Source organism: Zalophus californianus, chromosome 5 (genome assembly GCF_009762305.2).
Source record: "Zalophus californianus isolate mZalCal1 chromosome 5, mZalCal1.pri.v2, whole genome shotgun sequence".
Lineage (NCBI taxonomy): Eukaryota > Metazoa > Chordata > Mammalia > Carnivora > Otariidae > Zalophus > Zalophus californianus.
In genome coordinates, this window is record NC_045599.1 from 128525475 (window position 1) to 128534936 (window position 9462).

Below are 9462 nucleotides of genomic sequence, written 5' to 3' on the forward strand. Positions count from 1 at the left end.
GGGGGGGGGGCGCCTCGGCCACAAGCCGCAAGGAGGGTGGGAGCAAGACAGAATTTGAAAGAGAACGGGGTTTGGATAAAATCTTTGCACATGCCCTCTTTCCTTGCCCTCCTGGGAGGATCAGATGGGCAGGTGGCTTCCAGAGAGTAAACAAAAGACATTGTTGCAAATCACTGTGTGTACCAAAAAAGGTGGGAGCCATGGGAAGTAACTGCTCTTGGTCTTGGCTGTCTATGGGCAATTAAGGACTGACAGCAGGAGCAGGAAGTGTTGGTACGGATGTGGCCCCCCATAGGTTGGGAGACAAGGCCCCCAGAAGGCCAACAAGGTGGTGATGGCTACAATTAGCAAGGGGGTCTCAGGGAGAAATGCACCAGCATTTTTTTTTTGAAATTTAAAAGGAAATCTTTATTATTTCCATAATTTAGGATAAAGCAAACACTTCCTTGAGTCCATTATTTTAGGTGATAATGATTTCCATGAGTATCAGGGCTAAGTATCTGAGTATTTGCCTACATGCTTGTGGGAAGTTTCTGTAGCCTTTTCTTGGCAGGAATTCCAGTTTTTCTGAATTCTTCCCTTTCCTTCAGGTATTCCATTTTGCATTCTTCATAAAAGACTGGATCATTATAATGAGCAGTTAGACATTCTTTCAATGCAGAATTTTCTTTCCGGCATTTTACTACCATAAGGATTCCAGAGTCCTTGCAACGTTTGGTAAAATCTTGAACTTGTTCAGAACATCTCTCGGGCTTTTTCTCTCATTATTTTAGGAATCAAAACATCCTTTTCGACTTGTCTGAGATGCTGCCCTGTGGGGTCGAGCGCCATCTCCGCGGGCGGAGGAAAGCAGCTCCTGGCCGCTCCCGGGCAGGGGGGTCGGGGGAGGGAGGGGAGGAGCCTGGGCTGGGCGGCACGTGCGGCCGCCTGGAGCTTCCCGCGGGAGGAAGAGGCGGTGGAGGAGGAGCGCAGTGGAGACTCTAGCACCCTGGGAGAACGTCGAGTGGATTTCACCTGGCGTGTCCATGGGTTTCCCAACATGTGAATTTCCTCATGTGAAAAGAAAAGTAGATCTTTCCCTTTTAGCTCTCAAAGTATCAAGCGAGGGTGACCTTATGGAGCAACTAACTACAGCTCAATGTATGGAGAGTCACTTGAAAACTTCCTGACTTCTAAAAATGGGATTGTTGGTCTCAGGAAAGCACAGTGATCTCCCCCGGCTTCCACGTTCAAACACAAAGCAGATCCCACAGGCAGGTGAGAGAAGGGACTCTTGGATCCAGTGTCGCTTTCACGGGTCGGCCCACAGGGTGCTTACGAAAGTTAGAGAAATAGAGCAGGAAAAGTGCATTTTAGGAAGTCATCCTTTGAGATAGGCTGTTCTAAAACTTTGGTGCACTTTTTCTCAACAACTCCACTTCTGTGTTTTTACCTAGCTCAAAGGCATTTCTCATCCCTACCCTGCTAGCCAAAACCCATGCCAAATAGACCAGCCTTGAAAAATCTTAACAAGTAAAAGGAAAGACCCCGTGAGGAGCTGGTTCTTGCATTCATGTCTAGAAGACAATCGTATCTTCAATAGGAACTTGCTTGTTGATTGACAGCAAAAAGAGACGAGGCTTCATAAAATTTTTTCAAAGTTCATGTCATATAAGGTTTTAGGTGACAGGCTTAGCCTCTGGAAATCTTAAAGACAAAATTTTCTGTTTCAGTCTGTTGACAACTAGTGATACACTAGCATGACTATAACCAAAGCAGAGTCCTTATTTGCCTTTGTCACTGTGATTTCCGTAGCATCTAGAACGTACCTGGCATATGTTAGACTCAATGAAGAATAAGGAATGAACGAATGAATGAATGAACTGGGGGGTTCATTAGGTAGGCAAGAGTGGGAAAGGAAATGAAGGAATGTTGAAAATATCCTGAACAGGAGGGCAAGAAAGGAGCAAGAAAAGTATCTGTTTCAGTTCTCCTCATCTCATTTTCTACTTTAATTTTCATAAATTAATCATCATCGTCTCAATAGAAAACATTTTAGTTATTAGATCTGAGTTTCTTTCCACACCTTTTCCTGTTGGAGAACATGTTGAATAATGTAACTTGATACCAAATGGGATACCACTGTGAAAATTTATAGCATGTTGTGAACTTTATTACTTTACCGTTTTCATTTCCAATCTCTTAATTCAGTAGCAAATACTATTGAGAAGGTAGAAATTTAGTTTGATAAAGATTTTGGACTCTTCAAGAATTTTTTTAGAATCATTTATTTCATCAAACTTATGAGGTAAGAATTGTCTTTATTTTGTACATTTTTTCTTCTAATAATACTGAGTTCCAATAATAGGATTATAACGTAAAAATTACATATTCAATAAGCAGGTGCCATTTTATCATTTTCCTAGTTTGTTTCCATTTTTTGTTTTTATTTGGCTTGGTTGGTTTTCATTGAGTGTTGAAATGTTTTACCCAACATCTGATTGTAACTTTGCTACCATCTTCTGGCAAAATAATGAACATCTTACGATCTTTGACTAGAATGAGTGTCCACAATTTTGTTTAATCCATATTGTCTACGTATTTACTTCCCCTGCATCCGTTGAAGTTAAAAACCGAAGCAGGAAGTGTTGCCGTAGCTCATCCAGAGCAATAGGTTGAGTCAGGGGACTGAGCTTATGCCCACTGGGGTGGGACACACCAACGGCTGTGTGAAATACACCCCGGACAGAACATTTTAATGGCTCAGAAGAGAAAAAAAGACCAGGATCTCCACCAATGGCTGCACTTGGTGCCAAAAGACCTGACCTTGTCCTGCACAAGGAAAACACACTGCTGGTATACAGAAGAAGGAAGGGAAAGAATACCCAACCATTCAACTGTCATTCGAAGGAAGCAAGATAAATAGATACTAAACAAGACGGGCAAACGTCAAGGAAGATTTACCCACGCTGTACATATAAGAGGAAGTAGGTTTAGACAGAACTGCCCATGTTAAACATTAACAATATGCAGAGATGGCACGCAGAATACGAACACAATGAAAGTGAGCCATCTTAGAACCATACATGACAACAGGGACGGATCTCACGAGCCAAATGCTGAAGGAGAGACATCTGATGCAAAAGGATGCAACCTGTGTAATGCTATTCACAGATCATTAAAGCCACACAGGCAAATCCAGACTCCGCTGTGAGAAGTCAGAGACAGACTACCCTGTAGCGAGCAGGCGTGTCTGTCTCTGGTGAACAGCTCGTCCCACCCCCCAACTCCTGACATTTTCACCCAAGGTTTAGTACGCTTCTTGTTGACATTAAAATAAATATATACATAAATTATATTTACATACACCATATTATATATACATATATTTATTTTATATTATATATGATATGTTATATATGTATATAAAATCTTGGTGTATATGTTTATCAATTCTGTAACAAAATCTTTACCTACTGAAAATACAATATGGAACCATATTATTCATTATTCACTATAACAAAGACCTCATTGTGCAGCATAAACAGTGTTGAATCTGCAGAAAGTCATGTGCGGGGACAGCTAGAGTAATTGTACTGGTCAGCTTGGGTTGCTATAACAAAATCCCATAGACTGGGGGACTTAAACCACAGACATTTCTTTCTCACAGTTCTGGAGGCTGGAAAGTCCAAGATCAAGGTGTTAGGAAGGCAGGTTTCATTCCTAGACCTCTCCTCCTAGCTTATATCTCTCTCGGCGCTCACATGACCTCTTATCTGTAAAAAAAAAAAAAAAAAGAGAGAGAGAGAGCACTCAAGCTCGAGGGAGCTCTGGTCCCTCTTCTTATAAGGACACCAATCCTGTTGGATCAAGGGCCCACCCTGATGACCTCCTTTAACCTGACTTACTTCCTTAGAAGTTCCATCTTCAAATACAGCCACCCTGGGGGTTAGGACTTGGACATCTGAATACTGGGGGGACACATTCAGCTCACAACAGTTAGTGAGGTCAGCTCCTGGGCGGAGTCTCATGGTCTCCAGCCTGTGAATTTGCTAGATCCCACCTCTCAATTCCCTTTGGCTGTGGTCCCGCGAGGAGAAAATCCGTGAAGCCAGACCCACACGCAGGTGGCTTCCTCCTGCACCTCCCGTGGAGCACTGTCCTAACTACCCACTTCCAGGGGACACGTGTGCTGCGCAAGCTTCGTAGTGCTAGGCAACAGAATCCGGCCCACTCGGTTTAGGTAGAAAGAGATTTGTTTGTGGATCTATATCTCAGAATCACTGAGAGGGCTAAAGAAACAGCTTCTTCTAGGCTGAGCTTCCGTGAACGAGTGCCAAGCCTCACGGTAGGGCTGACCCACCGCGAGCTCCTTCGCTCAGCATCCGGAGGCGCAGACCGCTTGCAGCCGCGGGGCTGCACCGGGCTGGCGGCGGTGGGGGTCGCGGGCGGGGGACATCAGCAATGCCAGCGATGCGGGCGCGGTTGCTCCCCGTCCGCTGAGACAGTGCTTTTTGAGAGGTTTACAAACCCCTCGGGCGTCTTGTGAAAACTGTCGATTCTGCTCCTCAGTGCCTGAAGTTGGGCCCGAATTCCACACCTCCGATGAGCTCTCGGGTCACGTGGCCATGAGCCTGCGCCCACCAAGTCCAACAGGCCTTGTCCCCTGGGCCACCACCTGCAGGCCGAGCCCCCAGGCCGCCTGTCATCACGGACTCCTACTCCCCAGGCGGCTCTGCACTTGGCCCCATCTCACCCAATTTCCCATCCTTTCCGAGGCCCTCTGGAATCAGCTTCTGTCAGCAAATCCCTCTCCTCCCAGCATTCCCTTCATGGCCCTGTTTGAACAGAAACGAGACACCCTCTGAGGATGCTACCCCGTGGCCTTCTTTACTGATGCTGGGGCTTCCCTCACTTGCAGGGGAGCTCGGAGGCACGAGGCAGGGTAGAGGCCTCCTTGCTCCTTCCAAAGTGTTCTCCTTGTCTCACCCATATTATTCCTCCTTCCGCTGGGGAAACAACACGGGAGACCTCCAGCAGACACCCCCTTAACCAAACTGTCAAAGTTATCACCAATAATGGGACAAATAAACATCATGTACCTCCGGATAAGATGTACTAAAAAGGCTACATCTTTGCCAAAAACGCAGAGCCTGAATTTAATCATCAACTCACATTAAGACAACCCAAATTCAGAGATACCCTACAAAAGAACTGGCCAGTATGTTTCTCAAATGTCAAGGTCAAGAAGGACTGAGTAAGTGCTTTAAATTAGAGGAAACAAGACATGACGAGAAAATGGAGTGTGTGATCCTGGACTGGAACCTGGACCAAAAATAAGGACATTGGTGGGACAATGGTGAAATTTGAGTCATGTCTGTAAGACGATGTATTATATTGTATTGATGTTAGTTTCCTGATTTTGACAATTATATTGTGATTTGACATTTTTATTAACATCGTAAGAATCTGAGTGAGGTGCTTACAGCAATCCTTTGTGCTATTTTTTGTAACTTCTTAAAGTCTGAAATTATTTCAGAAACAAAAGTTTTTTAAACTACAGATGATTTTGAAGTCTGTTGATCCCTCACTAAGCCTCTGCGTTAGTGTCAGTCACTTACTGACCTTCTGGTCACCCTTTCTTCACGCATCAAAGACGACTCCATTCATTCAATATCTTCTTCCCTCCTTTCCCCAGCCCACTCATCTCAAACAAATTTTCCTCCACCTCTCCTCAGCCGCCTTGTAAATCTTGAACTGAAGTATCCAAACTATAGCTTATTGACCCCAAGTCCCACTCCAAACATTGAGTTCACTGAGACCTCCAACTTATTGGCATGACCATTTTTCCAATATCCATCACCCGCCCTCACCCTCAGCACCATATACTGTCTGCCTACCTCACCCACCTTCTATCCCACGTCCAACACTTAAAATCCTCCCTTGCAAACATTCAACTCCCTTGGCCACCTCACCCTCTGTTCCACTCACCTGCAAAACTCGATGTCACGTTAACTCGCGATCTACCCAAACAGCTCACTGTTGCTAGGGGAAAAAAAATTTATACAAACATCCTGATTGGTCCCACACAAGTGGGCACTAATATTCGAGTGATCACTAACACTCCTAGACAAGCCTTCTTCGTGTCCCTGGGAAACGTGCAATCCCACTGTTGAAGAAACCAACTTTGGGTTGTGTTTAGATCAGTACTTTCAAGAGACGTCATTGCCGGCATTCCAATGACTGCTGGGAGAAAGTGAAAGTTGGGCACACAGTGTCTTTGTGATTCATTTCCTTTTTCATCTGGATAATTGTATTGTCATGATGCAAACGGAACAACAATAAAAATTCACCAGGACTTTGTAAAATGAATTCCGAAAGTTTTAGGTCAACTCTTGTCTTTATTCTCATGCACCAAGCAGTCTTCCTTAGCAATCCTAACATTGCTGTGCTACGAGATCAAGTCCCAAATTCAGAAAAGACTTGAAAAACAACAGGATGTCTGTGACATAAGAAATACATATTTGGTGTCTGTCTCATTTCCTGGCACCTGGAATCTCTGAAAGTGTCTTTTTTTTTTTAAGATTTTATTTTTTATTTGACAGCGAGAGAGGGAACACAAGCGGGGGGAGTGGGAGAGGGAGAAGCAGACTCCCCGCTGAGCAGGGAGCCAGGTGCGCGGCTTGATCCCACGACCCTGGGATCATGACCTGAGCTGAAGGCAGACGCTTAACCAAAACTGAGCCACCCAGGCGCCCTGAAGTAGTGTCTTTTTGAATGTTCATGGGATGACTGGTGGCTGGGGGCTCCTGGAGAGCCTCAGGACAGGGGCTGGCTGCCAACGGAACCAAGCATGTAATGAGAAGAAGAATTTTCTGCCCTACCCCCTTACCCCCACCCACCTCCTGGGAGGGGAGAGGGGAGAAGTTAAGATAATCACTAATGGCCAATGACTTAACCGATCATGCCTACAGTAATGAAGTCTCCATAAAAAAACCCCAACTACCCTAACTGCAGGGGTTTGGAGAGCTTCCAGGTTGGTAAATACGTGGAGATTCGGGGAGGGCGGTATGTCTGGAGAGGGCATGGAGCTCCCATTCCCCACACCTTGCCCTACACAGCTCTTCCATCCTGTTGTTCCCAAGTTGTTATATCCTTGCATAATAAACTGGTAATCTAGTACCTACACTCTTCTCCTGAGGTCTGTGAGCCATTCTGGCAAATTACAGAAACTGTCTGAAGCACAGGTGACAACTTAAACTTGCAGCATCTGAAGTAGGGAGGGGCTTGGTCCTGTGGGACTGAGCCCTTGACCTGCGAGGTCTGATGCTATCTCCAGGTAGTGTCAGAACTGAACTTCATTGGAGGACACCTAGCTGTTGTCCAGAGAACTGGAGAATCACTTGGGGGAGGAGGGGTTGGGAAGCCCCACATACTTGGAGACCAGAAATGTGAGTGTGTTGTGTAGAGAAAGAAAACAGAAGACTTTTTCCTTACAGTGTCCCTCAAACCAGCGTGTGGTCCACAGTTCATTGGTCCAAAATGAATTAAGTACAGAAATTGAAAGAGGGTGCCAGGAACACCGAAAGTAACTTGACATGGGTGCCACATGCAAGCACTGGGTCTGTGACAAAGGGCATGGAGCATTCGGGGGCTGTCCCACTCCCTGGCGAGCTGTGTGCCAGGGCTGAGTAGGAGTCCTGAGTAGGAGTCCTCCCATATTCGAGGATATACTATCTGACACTGCTTTGTCAGCTGTAAACTAAAGCATGTGCAGTTCTGAGAAAACGTAAGCGTTTCTTTTGACAACTTGTAATCTTAACAATAATTTTAATTTTTAGTCAAGTTAACTTTCTTTTAAATTTATGGTCCATACTACTAGCTAAAATAGGAAGTAATTTATCTTGTTTATTAATTAATTTATTTATTTTTACCTTTCTGAAGGATTTAATAATACTTGCAATCATGAAGTAGACAGAAGATTTTGGCAATTTGGTTACTTCCCAGTCCAATAATCATCTTTTTCTTTTTCTTTCTTTTTTTTTTAGTTTGAAATAATTTCAACTTTTCAGAAGAGTTGCAAGTACAAAGAATTCCCTCATACCCTTTACCCAGATTCACCAATCTTTAACATTTTGCCCGTTCGCTTTATAATTTTCTTTGTCTGTGTGTGTGTGTGTGTGTGTGTGTGTGTGTATGTTGCTGTTGTCTTCCCCTAAATCCCTGGAGTTCAATCCCCCTTTACCCCTTACCCTATTGTAGTTCCCCACGTAAATCTTGCTATAGTAAAAAAAAAAAAAGATAATCCTAATAGGATGTTTATTACATAGCAAAAATTGTGAATGACATAAAAGCTAATGCTCTGACATGATAAATTCTCTATTATGTGATAATATAGAAGCTGATCATAAACAATTATTATCTCTTGCTGAGACACAGTGTTTACTCAAGAGGGGAATTTTACTGACAATGTTTGAACTCAGGAACAAGTTCTTAGTTTAAAAAAAAAAAAGCTGGTTCCTACTTTTTAAAGATAGGACTTGAACAGCTTTATTTACTTATTTGCCTGGTAACATCAGTAGTTTTAATGATTTTAATAGTTTTATGCAACATGTTCTCCAGTTGCAAATAAGATCTAAGGGCAAAAGCAAAAGTTGTAATTTGGAAAGACAAAACTTACACAGTCTGTAATAACATTTACTATAATTTAACAAAAATTACCAATACTTCAGATACTGGATAGAATGTTTTGAATTTTATTTTCCATCAAAATATGGAAATGGATCTTGAATTCATTTCTTTCATCAAAAGATAATTAATTTTAACTATAGCTATATTGTTAGAATTGACTACTTGTGAAGGATTGGTGATGATTTTTAAACTATAACTTGTTTGACTTGTTTCAATCTGCATAAAAGTGAGAAATTAGCACCTCAAACTAGCCCCTGTGAGCTGGTTTTCCTACTGTGTATGTTATTAAAAACAAAACATAGAAACAGCTTAATATACATTATTCCCAGTGAGTAACTAGTTAACTAGACTAGATAAATTTTAACAAGTGATCAGATAAATCTAGATTAGATAAATTTTCAATCTAGATTAGAGTTTGAACAAGTGAGAAAACAAGTTCATTTATCACACTAAAAAATTTAATTTTTATACAGAGCAAATATTGGTACATGTTTATACCAAATATCTGGAGCAAAACTAAAATACTGGCACCTATGGCATTTGTCCAAAACCCCATTTAGGCATTTAACACAGGGAGATAGCTATCCCACCCTAACGCTCTGTTCAGTTTTGTTTACATTTACAGTAAACGATGGATACTTTTTATTTTCTCCCTACTTTTTGTTCTGATTATCTTTATTAAAATGTTATTCTTTGTTGACTCTACTAATTAAAAATTGTGACTTGTGTTTTTATATAACTTTTCTAGTAATTTTTTGTTGTATTTTACGAAAGTATTGGTCCACAACCAAT

At 42.6% G+C, this 9462-nt stretch overlaps 1 pseudogene; it reads right to left on the minus strand.

Moving 5' to 3' along the window:
• Nucleotides 1-433: 433 nt before the first annotated feature.
• LOC113929613 lies at nt 434-831 on the minus strand (annotated as a pseudogene).
• Nucleotides 832-9462: the final 8631 nt, after the last annotated feature.